We start from the raw sequence: 24,782 nt of genomic DNA on the forward strand, positions 1-24,782 counted from the left end.
ATGGCAGCATGCCACTGTCTGGAAAGGACTTAGAGGTCATAGAGGGCATCCTGTTCTTTTTATAGATGAAAAACTTGGGATCCAGAAAAGCTAAATGACTTGAAAGGATTATAGACCTCTAGCTGGAAGGGAACTTGGGGGCATCTGGTCCAAACCCCTCCTTTTACAGATGGGCAAATGAGGACCCAGTGATTTGCCTGAGATAGTACAGATAGTTAATGGCTGAGCTGAAGGTCACACAGAAATGGCAGAAGTTCAGAGTGAAATAAAGCTGAAAAGGTAGGCTGGAGCTGGACTCTGGATGCCCTTAAATACCATGCTAAGGAGTTTGTTGTTGGGTTTTTTAAAAACCTTATACACATAGCTCCTCCCAAGAGGTCAGCATCTCCGGGACTTGCCAGACATGCTCTGAAAGGACGAGGAAGAGAGGCTATCATTATACTCAGTTGGAGTGTGCCTTCCGAACTTCTAGAGAGTATCATGCCGCATCCTGATAAGCCCAAGGACCAAGAATTGACAGACCTTAACCATTCATTGCCTCATTTAATCTAAAGTAATTCTGCTGGGGAATGCTGATGCTGCCTCCCCTTGCGGAGGCTGATTGGGGGCTGGGGGTGCGGATTTTTGCCAGCCCTTGCTTTTTTCCCCCCTCTTTTTTGTTTTGTTTTGCCTTTTCCATGCTGTTCTCCAAGCCTACAATAAGCTGAGGCAGTGCAAGTTACAATTTATTAGCTGGTTGCTATGGGTTACCCCGGGCATCCACAGATAGTCCCTTCAGAAATAGTAACATTTAATGTAATGTAAAAGAGGACTACTGTATCTCACCACCAGGTTGGGTTCTGCTAGCTTGCAATATTATATTCTCCCCTGCTGAGATTGAAGCCTCGGGAAATTAGCTAGTGTCGTTATTCTATTATGATGATGGGTGTCTACCATATTGTTTAGGGACGAGAAAGAAAAAGAAAACACGCCTGTCACCGGGGCCTGCCTGGCCTGCCTGTCTGCTTGTCTTTTCCAGGATCTGGGGGTGCCAGCTCCCAATATCGGGTAATTCCCCGAGCCCAACTGCTCCTTTGAATGGCTTCTTCGTTGTTTAAGGCAATCTCTTCTAATTAGCTGTGTCTCTGCGTGTCTGAGGCCAGTTACCACTTAGGGGCAGGCCAGCAGTAAATATCACTGATTTTCCCTTATTGGATCATTTGTGTGATATTTGCTACAGGCTAGTTAACTAAAAAAAAAAGTGTGGGTTGCTAAATGTTCTGGGCCCTGTTGGACAATTAGGATGATTTGAAATGAAAGGACTCACAGGTGACTTCCGTGAGTACAGTAATTCAATTTAAAATCAGCCTATTATAGAGAGACCCACATGCTGTGGGAGCATTTGAGTTCAGTCTTTTCTGCCCACAGAGAGAGTCCTTCTCATTTCACTGATCTTGCCACCCATTTTCCCTCCCTCCCACCGAGTCCTGCTGGGATGAAGCGGTCCTTTGAAAGACATCAGAACGTTGGGATTTGATTCTGCATTCAGTGACCATTTGTGACTTCAGAGCATTCATGATGAAGCGTGCCCTTCTGCCTGTCCTCAGAGATGGAGAGAAATACTGGGGTGCCACGAAGTCCACGTCCTCACACAGGGGCCCGTGAGTGGATCTGTTTTGGTTAAACTGACCTAAAAAGAGATTGTTCTCTTGAGGGTGGGGGAGTCGCTGGGAAGTAAGAGTGATATGAAACCCCCCCAAATCAATACAACTTTTTTCCAATGACTTTCTCGCTGTTAGTGAAGCTAGTATATGATTTTTATTGGCTGGGAAAAGTATTTCAGATGTAAAAGTGCAAGGGGAGTTCTGAAAGGATGTAGGAGCAGCCATGAGGGAAGTGAGCAGAGTGGGTAGCCTAAGCCCAAAAGCTTCAAACATGAATTGGACCCAGAGTGTGTGTGTGTGTCATTTATATCCTGCTGGTTAAGTTGAGGACAGAAAAGCCACAATCTCCAGGGAAATGGAACTTGGAAATGAGGGCCACAATGGGCATCAACTTTGAAAACAAAAAGGGGAAGGGGCAGAGAGTGGACCTGTCTTCTCTGGGAACCATGGCAGCTGGCCACAGGGAAAGGCTAAGTCTGGATGCTAGCTAAAACAGGCATTCATTTATGGCAATAAATTTCATTTCACTTTTTTTTTTTGGTATCATGAAACCCTTCAGCAGTCTGGTGAAGCCTCTGGACCCCTTCTCAGAACAATAATTTTGTTTTTAAAATCCAAATGGGGGGCAGCTGGGTAGCTCAGTGGATTGAGAGCCAGGCCTAAGGATGGGAAGTCCTAGGTCCAAATCTTGCCTCAGACACTTCCTAGCTGTGTGACCTTGGGCAAGTCACTTAACCCCCATTGCCTAAGTGCCCTTACTACTCTTCTGCCTTGGGACCAATATACAGTATTGATTCTAAGGCAGAAAGTAAGGGTTAAGAAACCATTATAAAATAAAATGCCATTGGAAGGGGCAGCTAGGTGGCTCAGTGGACTGAGAGCCAGGCTTAGAGACCGGAGTTCCTAGGTTCAAATCTGTCCTCACACACTTCCTAACTGTATGATCCTGAGCAAGTCATTTAACCAGCTGTTATCACTCTTGTGCCTTGGAACCAAGTATTGATTCTAAAACGGAAGGTAAGGGTTAAAAAAATCTGATTAGGGGAAATGCTAAATTTCAATTAGAAGTCAGTGAAAATAAAGATGGGATTTTTTCCCATCTAAGCTCATTGACTCCTTGCAATCTATCCACAGACCGTTTGGGGAGTTGGGGACCCAAGGTTAAGAACCCTTGATCTAAGGGAAACATTAGTCTTAGGGAGAGGCTAGTAAGAATGATCAAGAAAGGGGAGAGATCAGAAGCAGGGCTGGTTAGATCTTTGAAAGCTGTGTCAGCATCTAGAGCTACATTATAGATTTTTAAAGGTTTCTGTACTCTATAAACTCATTAATCCTTTCTTGTGATTCTTTGATACCTCCCCAGCCCTATTTCATCTAGGTAAGGATTTAGAGCTGGAGGTGATCTTGGAGTTCCTCTTGACCAACCCATTTATTTTACAGACTAGAAAATTAAGGCCTTGGCAGTGAAATGACTCTCTCAAGGCGCTATTAAAATCTTTTCTGAAAACCTTAGAGGGAATAAGAAAAAGAAGGGCTTTTGCCCATGCTTACTTGTGGCTTTTGTCTGTATAGCCTCCATGGCTGCTTTCTGATTCCTGGAATGGGTTTGGATCCAACATCTTCTTAGATTCCTGCTCACAAGCCTTCATTTCCACTGATTTCCTGACCAAGTACAGATTCGACAAACATGATCTGAGTTAGGGAAAAGGGCACTTAGCTAGAGAGGGTAAGCACAAAGGGTTAAGTCAAGCAGGAAACCTTCTTACCATCCTTGTATCCCAAGCTGCAGGGGGCTGATAGGGCAAGCCCATTTCCCCCTACATATCTTCCATAGCAGGAGAAGACACATCTGTTCATTAATGGGAACCTAGAAGGCCCAGCAGGAGATGGCTCTTTCTTTTGAGTGAGCAGGGCTTGTAACCAGAGATCGCTGTGGGAATCACTAGGAACTTCTCTCAGTAAAGCTCAGCTTGTCTTAGGTATTAGGGCTTTTCACTTGGCTTCTGGATGGGAAACCTAACTCCACAGTTCACTGGGCGGAATCACTCCTTCATCTGCCACAGTAGACCCAGCAGGAATTAGATACAGCTGATGGGAAGCCTCCTGTTAACATTGGGAGGAATCAGACTCAGCTGACTTTCAGCTGAGTGCTCCTGCCTCAGCTTGTCTCATCTCATGTGCTTATAGGCTCTTCAACTATAAAATGGGGCTTTGGGCTATCAGAAATTATGAATTCATGATTTTTTTAGGGAAAAAACCTGGTAAGACTTAAATTAACTGACACAAAGTGAAATAAGCAGAACCAGGGGCACATTGAAGATAGTAACAGTAATATTGTATCAGCTTTGAAGAACTTCGCTATTCTCAGCAATATAAAGATCTAAGAGAATTCTAAAGGACTTCTGATGAAAAACATGATCTATTTCTAGAGAAAGAACTGATGGAGTCAATATAGATTGAAACATCCTTTTTAAAACTTGATTATTTTCTTTTTTGTTTGTATTTTCTTTTGCTACATGGTTAATGTGGAAATGTTTTGCATGATTGCACATGTATAATCTGTGTCAAATTGCTTGCTTTCTCAAGGAGTGGGGAAGGGAAGGAGGAAGTGAATTTGAAACTCAAAGTTAAAAATAGAATGTTAAATTTTTTTGTTTATATATAATTGAAGAAAAATAAAATTAAAATGAAATGAAAAAATTTGTAAAATGGGGCTAAATAGTACCTACTTCAGAGGGTTGTTGTGGGGATCAAATGAGAGAATATTACTTAGTAGAGTAATTTCAATCAATAAGGAGTTTTTAAGTACCTACAATGTGCCAAGTACTGTGCTAAATATAAATAAAGGGAATATAAGAAGATGTTAGAGACAGACCCTGCCTTCAAGGAACTCACAATCTAACAAGGAACACAACAAACAAACAAATATCTACAAACAAGGTTGATATAGGCTAATGGGAAGGCACTAGAATTAAGAGGGATTGGGAAGGACTTTCTGTAGAACATAGGATTAATAAATACTTGTTCCCTCTCTCTAACCCTCCTTTTTTTAGAGCTAGGAATGTCCTTAGAAGTCATCTAGTAGGGGCAGCTAGGTGGCTCAGCGGATTGAGAGCCAGGTGGAGAGACAGGAGACCCTGAGTTCAACTCTGGCCTTAGATACCTTCTACCTATATGAACCTGGATAAGTCACTTAACCCCCATCACCTAGCCCTTACTGCTCTTCTACCTTGGAACCAATACACTGTATTGATTCCAAAATGGATGATATGGGTTTGAAAAAAAAAATCTGGCTTTAGATACTTCCTAGCTGCGTGACCCTGGGGAAGTCATTTAACCTCCATTGCCTAGCTTTTAGCAGTCTTCAGCCTTAGAACTAATAAATAATATTAATTCTAAGACAGAAGGTAAGGGTTTTAAGAGAAAGTAATTTAGTCCAATAATCATTTCACAGGTGAGGAAACAAAAAAAGGCCAAAAGCTAAGTAACTTGCCCACAGCCACATGGAGAGGAATAGAGATGGGATTTGAACCCAGATCCTGTGACTCCAGATGTGGTGGTCTTTTCATTGCATTATGTTTTCAGTCCTATATTTAACCTTTCCGTGTCTTGTCTCTCTTAAGAGATTTCTGCCCAGCATACTCAGAGAATGTCTCTGTTTGACCAAAATCTGCACCACCCAGCTCAAGAAAAACCCATGTTTAGGTGTCGGGTATCTTAGAACTTTTGAGTAAACCAGAGCCAAGCTAGAAACCTCCCCTGATGGTAAGGGTGGCCTCTATTCCCCTCTTATATTCTTGATTCAGAGATTTGGGGGAAACAGTCTACCTTGGAGGCCTGGTAATATTGGGACAGATAGAATTATTATATGTGGGTTGACTAGAGAGCAAAGAAAATCTATAATTCATCTGTAAGTGTTATCTGGATTACTTTTTTCCCCCAGTGCCTTCTCTCTTCCATTGATAGGTTATATCTGAGTATCTATGTATGTGTGGGTGTGTGGCGACTATAATGGATGGATGCTTTCTAATCTGGGCACAGAATGTTCCAGCATACTGATCAGTAGACCTGAAGAACTTGGCAACAGGATGCCTCTATATCTAATGATCAGAAGGTGTTTTTGGCCTCAAGTCTCTCCCCATTCCAGGACATCCTCCTCTCAGCTGTCAAATGGTCTTCCTGAAGCAAAGGTCTAACTTTTTCATCTCACTACTTAATAAATTCCATTGGTTCCTAGCACATCAGCAATCAAGTATAAAATCCTCTGGCATTCAAGGCCCTTCATAACCTGCCTACCCACCTTTGTTATCATTTAAACTTTTTTAAAAAATTTAAAACCTTTATCTTCTTTCTTAGAATTAGTACCAATTCTAAGACAGAAGAGCAGTAAGAGCTAGGAAAGTGGGGTTAAGTGATTTGCCCAGGATCATACTTCCAGAAAATTTCTGAGATTAGATTTGAGCCCAGGACTTCCTGTCTCCAGTCCTGGCTCTCTATCCACTGAACTAACTAGCTTCCCCTTGTCTAAATATAATTTTAAAAAAGCATTACCTAACATCTTAGAATCAGTCCTGTCTATTGGTTCCAAGGGCTTGGCAATTGGAGTTAAATCACTTACTAGGAAATGTTTAAGTCCAAATTTGAACCCAGGATCTCCCGTTTCCAGATCTGGCTCTTTATTAACTGTTCAACCTAGCTGCTCCTCTTTTCTGTCTTTTTATTCCTCCCCAGATCCTCTGTGCTCCAGTGACACCTGCTGCTCTTTGAACAAGAGCCTCCATCTACTGACTATGAATTTTCCCGACCATGACCCATGTCCAGAATGTTCTCCATCCTTTTCTCTACCTCCTGGTTTCCCTGACTTCCTTCAAGTCTCAGCTAAAATCCCACCTTCTACATGAGCTTTTTCAATCTCCCATAATGCCTCCCTTCTGCTAATCATCTCCAATTTGTCCTATATCTTGTTTAAACATAGTTGTTTGCATGTTGCCTTCCTCCATTAGACTGGGAGCTCCTTCAGAGTCAGGACTTTTTTGTTCTTCTTTGAACCCTCATTGCTTAGCACAGTGCCTGGCACCTGGTTGGCACTTAGCAAATCTTTGCTGACTTGACTTGAGGGCACAGTTCTGACCCTGGTCTAGGGACAAAATTGAATACTTCCAGCAAGCTAAGCTCTACTAGCTCCCCCTGGCTTTAGTTTATCTCTTTCTTAAGCTATGCCAGGGTTTAGCAGTATGGGTTGGGAATAGTTTTGAATGCATAAAGGGGGTACTACAGGTTTGATGCTGAATAAAAGTTTTGCAACAGTAGATACTAAGTCCTAGAGTTAAGAAGCCTTAGGTTTGAGTTCAGTCTTTGATACACAATAGCTTGGCAAATCCTTTACCTTCCAGGGGCCTAGAAGATGGTTCTCCATGAGTATATGTAGACGGGGCAGCTAATTGGCTCAGTAGATAGAAAGCCAGACCTGGAGACAGGAGGTCCTGGGTTCAAATGTGACCTCAGACATCTCCTAGCTGTGTGATCTGGGGCAAGTTACTTAACCCTAATTGCCTGGCTCTTACTGCTCTTCTGCCTTACAACTGTTACTTAGTATTGACTCTAAGACAGAAAAAAGAGGGATTATATGGAGACAGACAGCTCTCTAAGATTATATGCCAATCGCTGCCATTGGAAGGAACTCCCACACTGGGGCCTCTCTATATCAATGAAATCACAAGACCTGACCAAAAAAAGATCTTGGAGCATCTGAACAAAGAGGCAAAGGGAGTCTGATGAACGAACAAGGGTCTTTTTGAGCCACCATGACAATTTTGAAAATAATATTCCTTTTTAGAGACTGCCACTCCTTAAAAATGTGAACCTTGAGAAGCTCCCATGCATGCTTCCTTGTTTCCATTGTGAATGAATGAATAAAAGGATGAAAAAGCTTATATGAAGTACTATTTGCCAAAGTGACCCTGAGCAAGTCATTTCACTCGTTGTGCCTCAGTTTCCTCATCTATCAAATGAGCTGGAGAAGGAAATGGCAAATCACTCCAAAATCAAATGGATCACAAAGTCAGTCATGACTGTGCTAAATGCTAAAGACATGAAAAGAAAATTAAGACCTCTTCTGTTCTCCACGGATTCACATTCCAATGGGAGTGACAATAGACACAGCTTTCTGTTGCAAGTCAAACGGAAAGATCCCATGGTCCTTAGGGTACAGCAGGAGAGCAGATGGTTATGCAGTTTCCTTAATGTCATTTCTGCTGCCAAGTTATGTTTCTGATGTTGAACCATTTGACAGTGACTTGGACTTTGGTGGCAAAAACTTTTTTTCTTCTTCTGGACCTTCAGAAGCTATGGCTATATCACTTGAAGAAGCAGTTCCCATGTAAGAATTTCCACAGCAGTTGCTTCCCATAATGATGCTATAAAGGCTGGGCTGGAGGCAGGGCCTGAGGGGTTTGGGAGGAAAGAGGCACAGCTATTCTCTCTTTAAAATTTTTTTTAAATCAGTTTTAAATTTTTTCCACAAATTACTTGTTAGAACAACTTTCAATAATCATTTCCTGACATCTTGGGACCCATATTCTCACCCTGCCTCTCATCAGCCCCCTAATAGGATATAAGCTGTACCTGTGTTACCATGCAATATATATTTCCGTGTTCATCCTGTCATGAAAGAAGACACGTATCACTTACACTAGAGAAAAATTCATGGAGGAAATAAAGTGAAGAATGGCATGCTTCAATCTGCATCCAGACTCTGTTGTTGCCTTCTCTAGCAGCAGAAAGTCTTTTTTCATCAGGAGTTCCTTGGAGTCTTCCTGGATCCTTGCCTTGTTGATGATAATTAAGTCGTTCACTGTTAGTTGTCACACATTGTTGCTACTGTGTACAAGGTTCTCCTGGTTCTGCTCACTTCACTTTGCATCACTTTGTGTAAGTCTTTTTAGGGTTTTTGGGTGATCATCTTGGCCAGTATTAATCCATACAATCATATACCACAACTTGTTTAGTCATTCTTCAGTTGATGGGCATCCCTTTAGGTTCCAGTTCTTTGCTACCACAAAAAGAGTTGCTACAAATATTTTTGTACACTTAGGTCCTTTCCCCCAAGCTTTAATCCTTCTGGAGGGACACAGACCTAATGATGGTATTGCTGAGTCAGAGAGTAAGCACAGTTTTATGGCACTTTGAGTCTGGTCCAGATTGTTCTCTAGAATGGTTGTATCAGTTCACAGCTCCACCAACAATGTATCAGTGTCTTAATTTTTCTACATGCTCCCCACCGTATATAATTTTTCTTTTTTGTCATGTTAGCCAGTCTGATAGGTGTGAGTTGCTACTTCAGAGTTGTTTTAATTTGCATTTTTGTAATTAATAATGGTTTGGAGCATTTTTTTCATATGACTAAAGATAGTTATACTTTCTTCATCTGGGAATTGCCTGTTTATATCCTTTGACTAGTTGTCAATTGGGAAATGCTTTGTAGTATTATAAATTTGACTCCATTCTTTATATATTTGAGAAAGGGCATGGCTATTCTCAAGACTTCTAGCCTCAAACCTGCCCAGAGGGACAGCTTGATGGCTCATTGGAGAGAGAACCTGGTTTGGAGATTGAAAGCCCTGGGCTCAAATATGACCTCAGATTCTTCCTAGCTGTGTGACCCTGGGCAAGCCACTTAACCCTGGTGGCCTAACTTTTACTGTTATGCTTTGAAACTGATATTTAGATAGAAGGTAAAGGTTTAAAAAAAAAACTGCACAGAGCCAGCTAGGTGGTTCAGTGGATAAAGTACCAGGCCTAGAGTTAGGAAGACCTGAGTGAAAAGTCTAATTGTGTGACCTTGTGCAAGTCACTTGACTTTCATTGGCCACAGTTTCCTCAACTATAAAATGGGGATAATAATAGCACCAATCACTCAGGGCTGTTATGAGAATCAAATGAGAAATACTTATAAAGCACTTAGTATAATGCTTGGCACATAGTGGGCATTTAAGAAATGTTTCTTCCCTTTCTTCTACTTAGGATCCTGAGTGGATCATGGTCATGGTAAAGGTTTGACTTGCTCATAGGAAGGTCTGTTTTGTCTTTGGCCATTGATTTAAGGTCAGGTTGAGAGGGAAGGGTTTGCTCCAATTTAAAGCAGGTTCTCCAGACAGGGGAAAGGTAAGTAGAAGCGGTTAATGGACTGAAGGCAAAAGAGATCCGGGCTGTCCAGCCTCCCCTTTGGTGAGGAGTCAGTTCTATCCTGGCAAACAAAGTTTTGTAAAGGACACAAATGCTGGCAATGGTGAGAATCCCAGCAACTTGGAAACACTTTAATTTGAGATGAATCTGCCATCTTAAGCAGTGGTAAAGTCCCTGCTTATGTGAGCGATCTGTGGGCAGCAGCACCTGCCTTTTGCCCACTGTTCTTTACCTTCACCGAGTAGGTGCTGCCAAACCGGCCTCCCTGGGCAGGCCCAGCCTCCCAGGGGGAGACCCACCAGCTTTTCCTTCTAGCAGTTTGGGCTCTTGCATTCTGGGTTTTTTTTGTTTTTTGTTTTTTTCTTGTATTCAGTTTTAACCTTGGATTTTACATTTGTATACACACCCTGAGAGACCCTAGGGCAATGAGGGAGTTTTAAATAAATACAAGACGAAAATTCATAACTGCCAAGATAGCAGTTTGATTAGGCTGCTTCAATCTGCTTTCGCCATGCCAGCCTGTCTTTCAAATATTTATGTGCCAGATTATAGGCAAGCTTCAAAGACTAAGAAATGCAAATCTGTTCTATAAATCATAGAATAAAGCAGCTGTTGCCTTCCTCCTGGAAGGCAGCTGAATGCAATAGCATGGTACTTCTCTATGGCATAGTGGGATAAGCTCCAGAACTAGAGTCAAGAGAGAGACTTGGATTCAAATTCTGACTCTATCAAATATCTTCCTTCCTTCCTTCCCTCCCTTCCTCCCTTCCTCTCTTTCTTTCTTCCTCCCTTCCTCTCTTTCTTTCTTCCTCCCTTCCTCTCTTTCTTTCTTCCTCCCTTCCTCTCTTTCTTTCTTCCTCCTTTCCTCCCACCCTTCCTTTCCTTCTTTCCTTTCCCTCTGCCTCTGCCTCTCTCTTTCTCTCTCCCCACCCCTTCCTTTCCATCTTAGAATCAATACTATGTATTGGTTCTAAGGACTATGCAATGGGAATTAAGTGACTTGCCCAAGGTCACCCAGCTAGGAAATGGCCAAAGCCAGATTTGCACCCAGGACTTCCCATCTCTGGGCCTGGCTCTCGATCCACTGAGCCACCCAGCAGTCTCCAATCATCTTTCAATTAATAAGAATTTTTTAAGCATAGCCAGGCAAAGTTCTACGTGCTGGTTGGTTGTTGTCCATATTTGAAGAGGGCCAGAGTGACATCTCTAATTATGTCTTTTGGCTCTTATATAAGTTAGATTTAAATGTGGCAGAGCTACACAAAGTAGTCAGCAGCTTCACTCTTTCTTCCTAAGTCATTCAAATCCAGTGGCAAGACCAAAGTCAGGGAGAAGATACAGTGGATGATCTAGATGTCTTCAGTGTCTGACAAAGTTCTCAGGTGCTCTACAGGACCTGCTTCAACTGCCTTCATTACCTTTGGAACAAATTGTTCTCATGTGTCCCTTTTGCCAGAGGAAGTCTTCACATGCCTGGGGTAGACACTCCCTAATTCTTTACTGAGTTTGATGTCTGTTGGTTACTGTCCACCTGCTTTAGCCCAGGGTTGTACGGCATGTTTAGGAAAGCCAAGCCCCTTTGGTGTGAGGGCTTGTTAAACCCTTTTCAGGGCTTCTCATTCTCCATTGGTGTCCACCTGCTGCCCGGCTCTCACCTGTGGCTCCAAGAAGCTGTACCACAAGCAGCAGCCACATCCTGGTAAACTATCTCAGCTGACTAAGTTCTAGCACTAAAAAGAAAAATAGAAAACAATCCTGACCTCAAGAACCTTATATTCTAATAGGAGAGATAACATGTACAGGTATAGGGATATGCAAGTTGCCAATGTAGAGTCCATACAATCTCCCTTTAGTGGTAAGGAATTAGCAGTGGAAAGGACAGGACAGAGAAAAGCCTCCTTCCAAAGGTGATGCCTGGGTTGAGCCTTAAAAGCCAGGAGTTCTCAAAGGTGGTAGCAAACAGAGAAAATACACCAGGCATGAGGCACATCTAGTACAAAGACAAGGACATTAGTGATCGAGTCTTGGATGTGAGTAATGGATAGTAGGCCAGTATGACTGGGCTATCTAACTTGTAGTGGGAAACAATGTCCTAGAGACCTGGAAAGATAAAAAGTTTACATTTCAAACTGAGAACTTGACATTTGATCCTGGAGGCAATTGGGAGCCACTGAATTTTATTGAGTAATAGGATGAAATGGTCAGATCTGCCTTTTACAAAATTACCTTTGATGGTTATGCAAAGGATAGATTGGACTCTGAATTCAAGTGCAATTTGAGGCAGGGAGGACAATTAGGAGGCCATTGCAATGATCATGGCAAGAGATAGTAAAGGCCTATACTAAGATGGTGGCTGTAAAAATGGAAAAAGGGGAACATTTACAAGAATTGTTAAGGAGACAGAAACAAGAAGATTCAAAAATTGATTGGCCATATGGGCCAATGAGAGTTAGGGGCAGAGGAAAATATGGAGGGTGGGAACCTGAGTGGCTAGAAGAATGATGATACATACCCTGGGTAATAGTACAGAAGTTCAGAATAACGGTAGGTTTGGGGTCAAAGGTAATGAATTTTATATTGGACATTTTGAGATTGAGATGCCTATGGTGTAACAGTAAATGGCAACCACTAGATTTCATGAGAACTTCTCAAAAAATTTTATTTAAAAGATAGCCTAGATAATTCTTCTTTTAAGCCATGTTCCTCCTGCCAAGGCTTTTCAGCCAAGTTGATTCTTGAGCTCCTCCTGACCTTCTTGACCAATATCGCCCACCTGGTCCCAGCCCTGTTGGCCCAGCCTGGCTCCTGCTGTCTGCTTCTGCACTCCAGCAGTCCAGACCTGCTTGACCCAGATTGCTGCCCCAGCCCCAGCCCCTGCAGCTCTGGCCTCTGATCGCTCATCACCCCAGGCCCAGTCCCAGGACCCAGGCTGCTGGTAGCTTCTGTGTCTTTGGAATCAAACACCAGCTTGTAAAAATGGGGGTGTTCTTCCTTAGGCTACAGGGATCACAGGGAGGGACAATGAGGGGAAGGAAGAGACTTTTCCAAACAGGAAGTTATAAGCATGGCTTATTTCACAGGATATCTTTTGAGTGCACTGATTCTGTTACTTATCTCACCTGGAATTCAGGGGGAAAATTCAGCTCCCTGCAACTCTTTGGCCCAATCTCAGATTCCAAAAACCTACCCTCACTATAGGGGAGCAGCTCAGTGGCTCAGTGGATTGAGAACCAGTCCTAGAGAATCTGGCCTCAGACACTTCCTGGATGTGTGGCCCTGGGAGGGTCACTTGACCCCCATTACCAATCTTCTGCCTTCTGACAATAGGCATCTAAATGGGTAATTAACTAAAAAAATGAACTCTAAAGAGACTGGAGGTTATATTTTTAAGGCATTTCAGACTCCAATGTTTTATTAAAAATCTCTGTATTTTATTGCATCTTGCTGATTGTTTTGTTTAAGATTTAATTTTGTTGGTTTTAAGTTCATATATTAATGAATTCAATACTATTCTGTTACACTGAATCATTTTAATGTACTGGGTTTTAACTATTATATTCTGTTGCTTTCCCCCTATAACTATACTGAACAAATATTGTTGAATAAGCCCATATAAAAACAGCTTTTTCTATTTTTGACTTTGTAAATTGTCACATAGAGGATAGATGGACTTCATCAGAACAACCTTTGGAAATTTTAATGAGCTAAATATCTCAAATTGATTTTAAGGGTTCTTTAGACATGGTTTTTAGAATTTTTTTTAACAAACTCTGGTCATTTTGCCTGCCCCTAACATGAGATAAGGTCCATTTTAGTAGCTGAAGTGAAATACAAATTTAATCTCCATCTCCCACATTTATAAAAATGTGAATGGATGGGACATCACAGTCTCATACCAAAGGAGCTAGGAAGTTAATCCCAGGGCATGGTACCCCTGGATGGCTCCCCAAAAGAGGAACATCTCTCATTTATAACTCTTCAGCTCACTTTACCCAACATCAACAGTACAGAGGTTTGAGTTTTTCCTAGACTCCTCTGCCACATTTTCTAATGATATCTAGATTTCATGATGATGATCTAGACACAAATAAGTTTTACTTTGTTTGAAAATGTATTTGCCAAGGGTGAAAGATTTGCTACATTTGTAAAAATTGTGACAAATAACCATCAGTTCATAGGCTTTTAAAAATGCCATACAGCAACTTATGTGAAATATGATAGTGGGTTTGTTTGCTATTGTAAGTAATTGGGCTATTGAGAATTTGGGGATATTGATACCTACATATTTGTACTACTGTCCTTTATTAAAAAAAACCTGTTACCTTGTAAAATTCATTTGCTCGTATTCACAGTGGATCATGGCCAGATATGAAGAGGAAATCAATCTAATTTTTGGTGAGAAACCTTATATTATACATTTCCTTAGCTGACACAGTGTGTCAATGATTATAAGCTATATTTTTGAATTTAAAAACTCTTTTATTATTATATTTTGCTTGCATGTGCAATATACTATTTCAGTTTTTTATTTTTTTCTCTCCTTTTTATTTTTTTCTCCTTTTTATATTTAAAGCACGTCACCAGTATTAAGATTTTATTTAACTTTTTTATTTTGCCGTAATATAAGTTTAAAATATATTTGCTATAATGTCAATGCATGCCCCCAAAGCTTGAGACTATAAAAATGATGCCATTAATTGTTTAAAAAGAAAATTTATGGGATTTTGCTTAATGATTCTGTCTGATTCCAGGACAAGTGTGAATTTTAAAACTATTCCACCCTAATCAGACCATTCTTTAGAAGATCTGATTTAGCTACTTTCTGATCAATAACAATGGAGATGCTTGGAATAACAGAATCAGGTCTTGGAAAACCCACATTCTCCACCCTACTCATTTTAACAAGATTTTGAAAGATCTGCATCAAACTCAAGATTTAATTATCTGAGGAGATGGCCTTCAGATGAGATGCAGAAAAGTGATATAAAAACGTCCATATAAGGCACATCAGTTTCTGCCTCTTTTTCTTTCTCTGGAGAGACGACTCTGGATTGGCAGCGTGCTAAGGGTTCCAACATCTTGGAGTGTTGGATGGTGAGTTTGCCCTGGAGCTGACTTCAGATTCTGGCATTTTAGTTAAGCCTCTTTGGAGGTCAAGCTGATTCTTTCCTCCTGGAGGTCAAGCTGATTCTTTCCTCCTTTACACTCAAACCCTTACTTTCTAGATCTCCTATCTTACTGCCCGGTATTAGCCCCTTCTTTCCTCCTTCTTCTTAAAATCTTCTCTACTATATCAATTAAATCACCATAAAATTTGGCAGCTGACTTGGATATTTTATTATTTGGGATTCACCCTTTACAGTTTGGCGACCATGAAGGGACATGAGAAACTAGGATTGCAGGGGAAGGGTTTTGGGGATTAAATTCAGCCAAAATTTGCAAATACAAAAAAGGAGCATAAACTTAACCTGAATAGTGCCAAAAGACACAGGTCAAAAAAAAAAAGAAGAAACCAATCCAGGAAAGATTGATGCACTTCTAAGCCAATACAAAAGACTTGAACCTACTGTGAGACTCAAGGTTGTGAAGCTTGACATATGTTAAGAAGTAGGTCTTCCTTGTATCCACACTCTTTGTGAAAATACTTACAGACAAGTATCTCAAATTTGGCTCCTATAATCTAGTCCCTTTTCTGTCTTTCATAGTGTGGCAACTTTTTGTAGTCCTGGCTACTGACTGGGTAAATGCTTACTTGCTTATATCATTTCAATTGGGTCCTGATTCAAAAACCTGTTATAGATTTATTTTTCCTTACTTAGAATTTTTTACACATAAGAGTTTGATAGTCTATATTTCATCTAGAAATTATCCTTTTTATTTGGATTTTCTGATTTTTTAAATTTCTCTTGCCAATTGATTCATATACCTCATAACTTAGCCAGGCATCCCTAAATGATCCCTGTGTTTTTCAATCACCCTCTTCAGGGGGGTAATGTAAAATTATTATTATTCTAAATTGCAAAATGTAAATTCCTTTTGAGAGTAATTTTAGGTTAAGAAACATGCTACCTCTCTGAGTCCAGAAACTGAACTGTTTGGAGAAGACACGATGAAGATGCCTCCACAGACCATAAGCTGTGCATGAGAAGATCAAGAATAAACTTTGGGTGTGGTTGATTGAACATTTACTTGTATGTATACTCTTATGCCAAAGGGGACTGCCCCCTAACTGGCTTTTTGTCAATGTGCCTAGCAATCTTTGTTTTTCTCTTTTCCTCTTATCCTCAAATTATTGTAATTTCAAAGTTGGTATGTTTACAAGCCTCAGCGGAGAGACTAGTCTTCCTTGGGCCTCAGGGGGATAATGTAAAATGAAGATTTGAACCCCAGACTTCAATCCCCAGAAGTCCTTGGTACTTCCCAGAATTCCCTATAATCTCACCTGAGTCCCCACCTGGGTGAGATCACAATTTGTATTTAAACTGGCTGTAATGCCTACTTCAGCCTCTCTCTTCCTCCACTAGGCGATTGCAAGATGTAGTGAGTAAAATGTGAATGGGCTAATCAGCCCTAGGCATGTGTTTATTATTTTGTATCCTTGATTTCTAATAATCTTTAATAAATCTCTTAAAATATAATGCTTTTATTACTAGAAACTAATTTAACTTTTACAATGGGACATCCAGTTCAAAAGTTCCTACAAGCTATGTGACTTCAAGTAAGCTACTTACCTTTTCTGACAAACATATTTTTCTTCTGTGTAAAATTGAAACACTCTGAGTTGTAACCAGCAGTTTTTGTGCCTGGGGCAAGTGGCAAATTTCAAAGAAAATTTTAAGGGTAAATCTGGTTGTTGAATCAGGGGGATCTTGGGATACTGGGAAGTAGCTGCTGGGGAAAAATTCATCTCAGTTTTGATTGGAAGTGAGGAAGAAAAGGAAGGAAACATACCATCTGACAGCTTCTTACTTTAATGAATTGCTTTGCTAATTAAGGTTAAATTAAGTTGTTCTTAGCTTCTGAAGGGAGATGCATGCAGTTCTCTAAATTTTAGCACATTGGGTCTAAGCCCCCAGGTGCCTCATTTTAATGTTACTAGATTAAGGAAAATAATACTTGAATTATCTTTGTCACAAGGTCATTATAAGGAAAGTATTTTGGAATTACTGCTACAGAATTTTTACTAGTGATAAAGTGTAAGGTGGTATAATAGGGTATTAGGAAGACCTAAGTTCAAATGTGGTCTCAGACATGTTGTGACTGTGTGACCCTGGGCAAGTCATTTAACCCTGTTTGCTTTGGGTTTTTTTATGTTTCAAATGAGCTACAGAAGGAAATAGCAAACCACTCCAGTGTCTTTACTAAGAAAATCCCCCAGATGGGATCATAAAGTCAAGTAGGATTCAATGACAGCTATATAGTTAATACACACATCTGTATGTTTATACATAAACCCTCCATATTATGGGGTCACAGAGTAGGACACAACTGAAACAAATGAATAACAACAACAATGACAACATACGGGCATAGGGGGAGATGTTTGTAGGAGATAAGAAGCCATAGCTGCCTGGGTTATGTAAAAAAAAATGGAGACTTGAATCCAGGACTTCAATCCCCAGAAGTCCTTGCTCCACTTCCCCAGAATGCTTTGTAATCTCACTGAATTCTCACCTGGGCCAAGAGCAAATTATTATTTAAAAGGTCTCCTACCATGGGGACTCTTCTCTTCCTGTCTCCGCTGGCAAGCAGACGTGTCTTATGATGTGAGTGAAATTGAATTGGGCCTCTTGGCCCAGCACATGCCTTTCTTACTTGTATTTTCTTTATATTTTAACCTTTAATAAACCTCTAAAAATATAATACTCCTTGCAGAGAGAAACTAATTTCTATCTGCCTCAGTTTCCCTAAATTTTAACTGTTACAGTTTGGGGAAAAAAGGAAAGGAAGGAAAGCAATATACCCATTTATCCAGGGCAGCAAATTCTTCTTGTTGATGTGGGCTGGTATTTGCAACAACAACAGAATTCATGTTAGTTGGGTCCTGTCACAATTATAATTGAATTATGCAATTAATTATTTTTAGTAATAATATAATAAATATATAACATCTAAAAATAATAGATAATATATAAAAACAATATATAATAAAATATAAATATAAAATAAATATAATAAAATGAAACAAAACAAAAATAAAATAAAAATATAATTATTTATATGATTATTTAATAATCATAAATTAACATTTATAGGGATATCAGATATCATCTAGTTCAACCTCATTTTTCAGATGAACAAATTGAGGCTCAGAGAAGTTGATTAAATGAGTAGCCCCAGATCACACAGGTATTAGGCTAGTCATGATTAAATCCAGGACCCTTTCCATGATCCCGTTAGAATCTGCTGAATCTGTAGGAAGGATTCACTATTGATCGAATCACAGATATAATCTTAACGAAAATGTTTCCAAGCTGCTGGAAGCATCAGACAACCCCCAATTTGTGTCCTTTACAAACTGTCACCATTTGAGGGAAGGAACCATCTCCTTCTGGCATGTTGGGTCTTCTGTCTTCAATGACATCTGAAATCAAAGCCACTTTTGTGTGTCCTGATGATTCTCACCTGACATTCAGGCTTCTCTGCTTTGTGTACCCACCAGGACAGTACAGAAGTTCAGAGCTCTTGGGAGAGACAGAGAGAATCCTATTCCTTACACTATTCTTGATGAAAAGATCTTTTTAAAGTAACTCCCTTTGTTTCCAGTTTCCTAAAAAGATCCCACACTGAATGCCTTTTGTTTTCTTCTTGACTTTCCAGGAAAAATGATCCCATTTCTTTCACTCCTCTTCTAGCTCTTGTAGCCAAGGATGGTTCCTGATGATGGGATCAAGAATCTGCTGTTATAATAGATCTTCATTTTCCTTATTGTCCTGGGGTCTGGGTGCTCTTTTGTCCTCTGACACTGATACTTGGTATAGACTTTTATCCTCTCACACTTAGACCATCACAATAGCTGCTGGTATGTAACCCTGCCTGAAATCTTTCCCTCCTCACTTCAGCTACCAAAGAGATCTTTCTAAAGGGCAAATCTTATAAAAGTAATGGTGGACCTTTTAGAGAAGGAGTGCTAGGCCCCACCATCACCCCACTCAGACCAAGTGCCATGCCCTCCCCCACCCAGTGCTAGGTATGCTCCCCACCCTTACCCCACATAGAGGAGGGAGCAAGTGCTCTCATTGGATTGCTGGGTAGAGGGATAGGCGAAGTAAGGAATGTCCTCAGTAAGTGTAGAGAGGGAGAGGGGAGTGGCCCTAGCACTCTGCTCCCCTCCAGCTCTGCTGCCTGTGCCTGCTTACCCTCTGTGTGCTTCCATTGGGCTGGTGGGCAGAGGGGCAGAGAATGTAAAAAAAATGTCAGGCCATGGGAGAGTGGGGGAAGGGAGCAGCTCCACCCAAGTCCCTCTGCTTTGCAGTCTTTTGGCTAAGATCAAGTATTAAAAAAAAAAAAAAGAAAAGAAAAGTTATGGAATTGGAAGAAGGGATATCCTATACAAGGAACAGCTCAAAGACCATGAGGCTGGATTATAAAGTATGGGGGGAGAGGAAAGTATAAGAAGACTGGGTTCAAATGTGACCTCAGATATTTCCTAGCTGTGTGTGACCCTGGGCAAGTCACTTAATCTCAATTGCCTAGCCCTTGTTGCTATTGTTTGCTTAGTAAGGATTTTTTTTTAAAGTCATACTGTAGGATAGAATCTTTTTTAATTAATTAAGTTTAAAATATTTTTCCATGTTTATGTGATTCATTTTCTTTCCCTCCCTTCTTTCCTCCCCCCTCCCAGAGCCAACAAGCAATTCCACTGAGTTCTACAAATGTCATCACTTGATACCTATTTCCATATTATTCATTTTTGTTATGGGGAGATTTTTTAAAGCTTAAACCCCCAAACACATACCCATATATACAAGTGATAAGTAATGTCATATGTTCTTTTTGCAATTCTACTCCCATAGTTCTTTCTCTCAATGTGGATAGCATTCTTTCCCATAAGTCCTTCAGGCGTGTTCTGGCTTGTTGCATTCTACTAGCAGCAAAGTCTATTTCATTGGATTTTTCCACAGTGTTTTACTTTCTGTGTACAATGTTCTCCTGGTTCTGCTCCTTTCACTCTGCATCAGTTCACTGAGGTTCTCCCAGTTCATATGGAAAGCATCCAGATCATCAATCCTTATAGCACAATAGTATTCCATCACCAACATATACCACAATTTGTTCAGCCATTCCCCAATCGAAGGGCATCCCCTCATTTTCCAATTTTTGGCCACCACAAAGAGTGCAGCTATGAATGTTTTTGTACATGTATTTTTTCCCTATTATCTCTTTGGGGTATAAACCCAGCAGTGCTATGGGATCAAAGGGCAGGCAGTCATTTAAAGCCCTTTGGACACAATTCCAAACTGCCTTCCAGAATAGCTGGATTAATTCACTATTCCACAAGCAATGCATTAGTGTCCTGATTTTGCCACATCCCCTCCAACATTTATTATTTTTCTTTAGTATGAATTCTAAGATATAAAATAAGGGTTTTTTTCATTTTTTCAACTTTATTTTTATTGTCATGCAAAACAGACTTCCATATTGGTCATTGTTGTAAGAGCACTCTCATATGTAACCAGAACCTCAAAATAAGACTAGAAATACACTGATATAAAAGATAAAAGATAATATGCTTTGATCCGCATCCATCTGACTGCAATGGTTCTTTCTCTTGAGTGGATAGCATTCCCCGCCTTTCAGGATTGTCCCAAATCATTGCATTGCATTGCATTGCTGAGAGTAGCCAAGTTTTCACAGATAATCATCATCCAATATTGCTCTTACTGTGTACAAATGTTCTTCTGGTTTTGTTTATTTCACTCTGCATCAGTTCCTGCAGATCTTTCTAGCTTTTTCTGAAACCACCATGCTTAGCATTTCCTTTCTTTTTGTTGTTTTTAAAACCCTTACCTTCTGTCTTGGAGTCAATACTGTGTATTGGTTCCAAGGCAGAAGAGTGGTAAGGGCTAGGCAATGGGGGTCAAGTGACTTGCCCAGGGTCACACAGCTGAGAAGTGTCTGAGGTCAGATTTGAACCTAGGACCTCCCATCTCTAGGCCTGGCTCTCAATCCACTGAGCTACCCAGCTGCCCCCATGCTTAGCATTTCTTATGATAATATTCCATCACCAACATGTACTACAATTTGTTCAGCCATTCCCCAAATGATGGGCATCCTTTCAATTTTTAATTCTTTGCCATTACAAAAAGAGCTGCTGTAAGTACTGTTGTTCAAGTAGGTTCTTTCTGGAAGATAAGGGTTTTAAAAAACAAAAACAAAATCCAAGCTGGAATTTGCAGTTCTTTTCAGTCTGGGAAGAGGAAACTAACTGAGATCAAGCTGGGGGGTATTAGTTGGGAGAGAATCAGAAATGGCGCAGAAGTCAGCAAGCTACTGGCCAATGTGCCATATCCAACATATTGCTTTTTTTTCCCTAAGAAAGGCTTTTACACTTAAAAATAAAAACCTTTATCACTGGCTCTACAAAGATAGAGATGGTGCAGGGAAGGGTGATCAGGATAGATGGGGCTGGAAATGATGCCTTATGAAGATAGGTTGAAGGAAATGGGGATCTAACTTGAAGAAGGGAAGAATTAGGAGAGATATAATAGTTGTTCTCTCATATCTTATAGGGCTGTCATGAGGAAGAGGGATTGGACTTGTTCTGTTAGGCCCCAGAGGGCAAAACTGGAAGCAATAGGCAGCAGTAGTATAGAAATAGATTTAGCTCGACGTGAGGGGAAATGTCCTAGCAATTGGATCTTTCCAAACAAGGACAGGGCTATTTTGGGAGGTAGTGGGTTACCTCTACCTCAAAGAGATCTTTGGTCAATAACTGGATTATCACTCATTGGAGATGCTTTACAATGGATTATTGGTCAGATAAGGGTTAAGGCAAATAGGTGGCACAGTGGATAGAGAGCAAGTTCTACTGGAGACAGGAAGACTTGAATTCAAATCTGACCTTAGATACTTTCTAGCTGTGTGACCCTGGGTAAATCACATAGTCCAGTTTACCTCAGTTTCCTCATCTGTCAAATCAGCTGGAGAAGGAGATGGTAAATCACTCTAGTATCTTTACCAAGAAAACTCCATGGGGTCACAAAGAGTCAGGCATGACTGAAAGATGACTGAGCTACAAGAGTTAGGTTAATGGTCCCTGAGGTCCAGATTCTATTATTTAGAGTCTTATGCTCAACAAGGTGCAGATGTAACCTTTCCTAACCTTTTTTTCATCCTCCCCCACCCTTTTCTCCCCTAGGAAGGGTTAGTTCCTGTGAAGAGAAGTTCTGATGAGGATAAGAGGGAAGAAAGATTTCCAAGCTCCAAGGATGAATTCATTTTTAATGTGAAATGTCAGCAAGTGAGGAAGATATAGGATGTGCCTAAAAGAAGGAAGAGACAGAGAGACCATCCTCAATAGAATGGGGCTGTATAGAACACAAAGGAATAAAGAAGAGAAAAAAAGAAAGAAAAGAAAAAAAGAGAGAGAAAATATTTTTTAGGGCAAAATATTTCTTTTGGGCATTAGCCTTTCTTTTGAAAGGGTTAATGGATGATGACTAGTACCACAGAGCATGGCCAAGGATCCTCTGGTCTCGTGGGGCATAGAAATAAATATAAGGTTAATATGTTCCTTCTTCTTCCAGTTTGCCAAGACAGAACTAAGGAGAATTTGACCCAGGTGAGGGCGTGACTTGGTTGGACTCATTTTCAAGGTCCTAAATTTGGAACTTGGAGATACAGAAGCATGTGCATTTGAAGAAGGGGGGGGGGGAATCAAGAAACAATAAGTCTGAGCATTCCAAAATGAATTTAATTCCATCTAAATGGGTAAAAAGGAAATTGTGCATTGCAAATAGTTATGCAAATTAAGTTCAGCCCCCAGGGTCCTCGCAAACTGCCAGTGTAGGCCCCCTTGTTCCAAAGATGAGACTTCTGGGTGCTCTTTCTATCAGTTTCTGTAATGACATCCATTAGGTACATTGTGGTTTAGTGGCACATTCCTATCTACCAAGACCAACAACACTGGGGGTTACATAGCTCACCTAGTTGCTGGGCTTGGGCATGATGGAGGCTGTGAAAAATCCTAGCATGTGGGAAAGACATGGGGTGCATGCAGCTAAGAGAGAGAATGGAGACAGATGGAAATATCAGCTATGAGAGGGGGCGGTGAACAGGAAACAGGGTTACAGAGCCGTAAAGAAGGGCAAGGAGGATATCATGGAAAGGGCTGCGGAAATAGTATGAAGAATGAATGGAAAGCTCTAATTTACACTGATGATTTCCTTATATTACTATGATTACAACAGATTTCAAATGGAAAAAAACCACCCCGTCTCCCCTCCCCATAACAGGGTTCTCAAACTTTTTGGTCTTAGGACCCCTTTTACACTCTTAATTATTGGGGATCCCTTCTAAGAATTATATGAGTTTTTTTTGCTATTTCCCTTAAACATTTTAGTATTATTATGAAAATAGTTTTGACCTTGACAACCCCCTAAGAAGGCCTTTGGGACCCCAGGGATCCCTGGACCAGTCATTGAGGACCAGTGGCCTAAAAGTTTTAGTGAACTGGAAGCTGGGAAGATATCAGGAGTATAATAGGTAGCTAGAAAAGCTAAGATCATTTTAGGCTGCTTTAATTGAAACATTAAAGGATGGGGGGCAGAGCCCTTTCCCTAGGCTCCTGTTCCATTGCCTCATCATGGCATGATGGGATCTCAAAGTCAATGATAACAGGCTCAAAATCTGACAAGTGTGGCCAACCCATAATGGTCTCATGTATGAATCTAACCCACTGTGCCCATTCACCAAAGACTCTCCTAGCTCACTAAGTAAGGATAGGTTCATCTCCAGAAGGCCAGCCGCCAGCGATGACATTTGTTTTGGACATGGTGGTCAGTCAGAAATACAAAATTGGTCTCACTTCTCTATGACTTCCCTTCCCTTCTGCAGTGGCGGGGTCAGAAAAGGAGGACAAGGAGACGAAGAGTCACGAGTTTCGCAGTATAGAAACGTAAATTTAATTTTTGGTGTTTTAAATAAAACAATTGACATGGTCTGTTCCTGTGCTCAAAGCCTAGAAAACACGAGTTCCTGGGATAGTTCTCTTACCTTATATGGTCCATAACGAGTAATACTGAACACGGCCCTGTGAAGATAACTGCAACTTGTTCACCAATGGCCACCTCAAAGCATAAAGAAGTCAAACAATTTTCTAAAGAATTTGACAACAGTCAATGAACTACATTGTAATAATTAAAAAGAATATTGACACAACATCAACATATACATGTTGATGCCTGTTGATGTTGGCAAAGGTGGACATGAGGAAAACCAACAAAATTATGTTGGAAAATAGGGTTATAGATTAAGTAATAAAAGAGGCCAAAGGCTTTCTCTGTCCGTCCCCTCTGACTGAAATACTCTCTCTGTTCCAACTGTTGAATTCCTTGGCTCCCATTAAGTCCCAACTAAAACCCCATCTTAGTCTATAGGAAGCCTGTCCCCAAACCCTCTTAATTCCAATGCTTTCCCTCTTTAAATTATTACATTATTATCATTAGATTAAATTATAAATTATCCTGTGGGGATGCTAGATGTCATAGTGGTTAGAATATTGGGTCTAGAGACTAGAAGACTTATCTTTCAGAGTTCAAATCTGGCCTCAGACATCTACCAGCGAGGCGACTATGGGCAAGTCACTTGACCTTGCTTGTCTCAGTTTCCTCAACTGAAAAATGAGGTTGAGAAAGAAGTGTAAATGACTTCAGTATTTTTGCCAAGAAAACCCCAAATGGGGTCACAAAGAGTCAGTGCCTCAATAACATTTATCTGTAGATAGCTTGTTTG

General features: G+C 40.6%; 2 long non-coding RNA genes across 2 annotated transcripts; one reads left to right on the forward strand and one right to left on the reverse strand.

Moving 5' to 3' along the window:
• The first annotated feature begins 1,231 nt into the window (after window positions 1-1,231).
• Window positions 1,232-22,561, forward strand: LOC130457514 (uncharacterized). Its single transcript, XR_008916775.1, has 4 exons — window positions 1,232-1,640; window positions 14,180-14,222; window positions 15,880-15,994; window positions 22,189-22,561. It is a non-coding gene; the product is annotated as an uncharacterized LOC130457514 (long non-coding RNA).
• On the reverse strand, window positions 1,569-3,813 carry LOC130457515 (uncharacterized). The gene is made up of 3 exons (XR_008916776.1): window positions 3,410-3,813; window positions 3,195-3,305; window positions 1,569-1,669 (listed from the first exon to the last, which is right to left on the reverse strand). It is a non-coding gene; the product is annotated as an uncharacterized LOC130457515 (long non-coding RNA).
• Window positions 22,562-24,782: the final 2,221 nt, after the last annotated feature.

Source organism: Monodelphis domestica, chromosome 2 (assembly GCF_027887165.1).
Source record: "Monodelphis domestica isolate mMonDom1 chromosome 2, mMonDom1.pri, whole genome shotgun sequence".
Lineage (NCBI taxonomy): Eukaryota > Metazoa > Chordata > Mammalia > Didelphimorphia > Didelphidae > Monodelphis > Monodelphis domestica.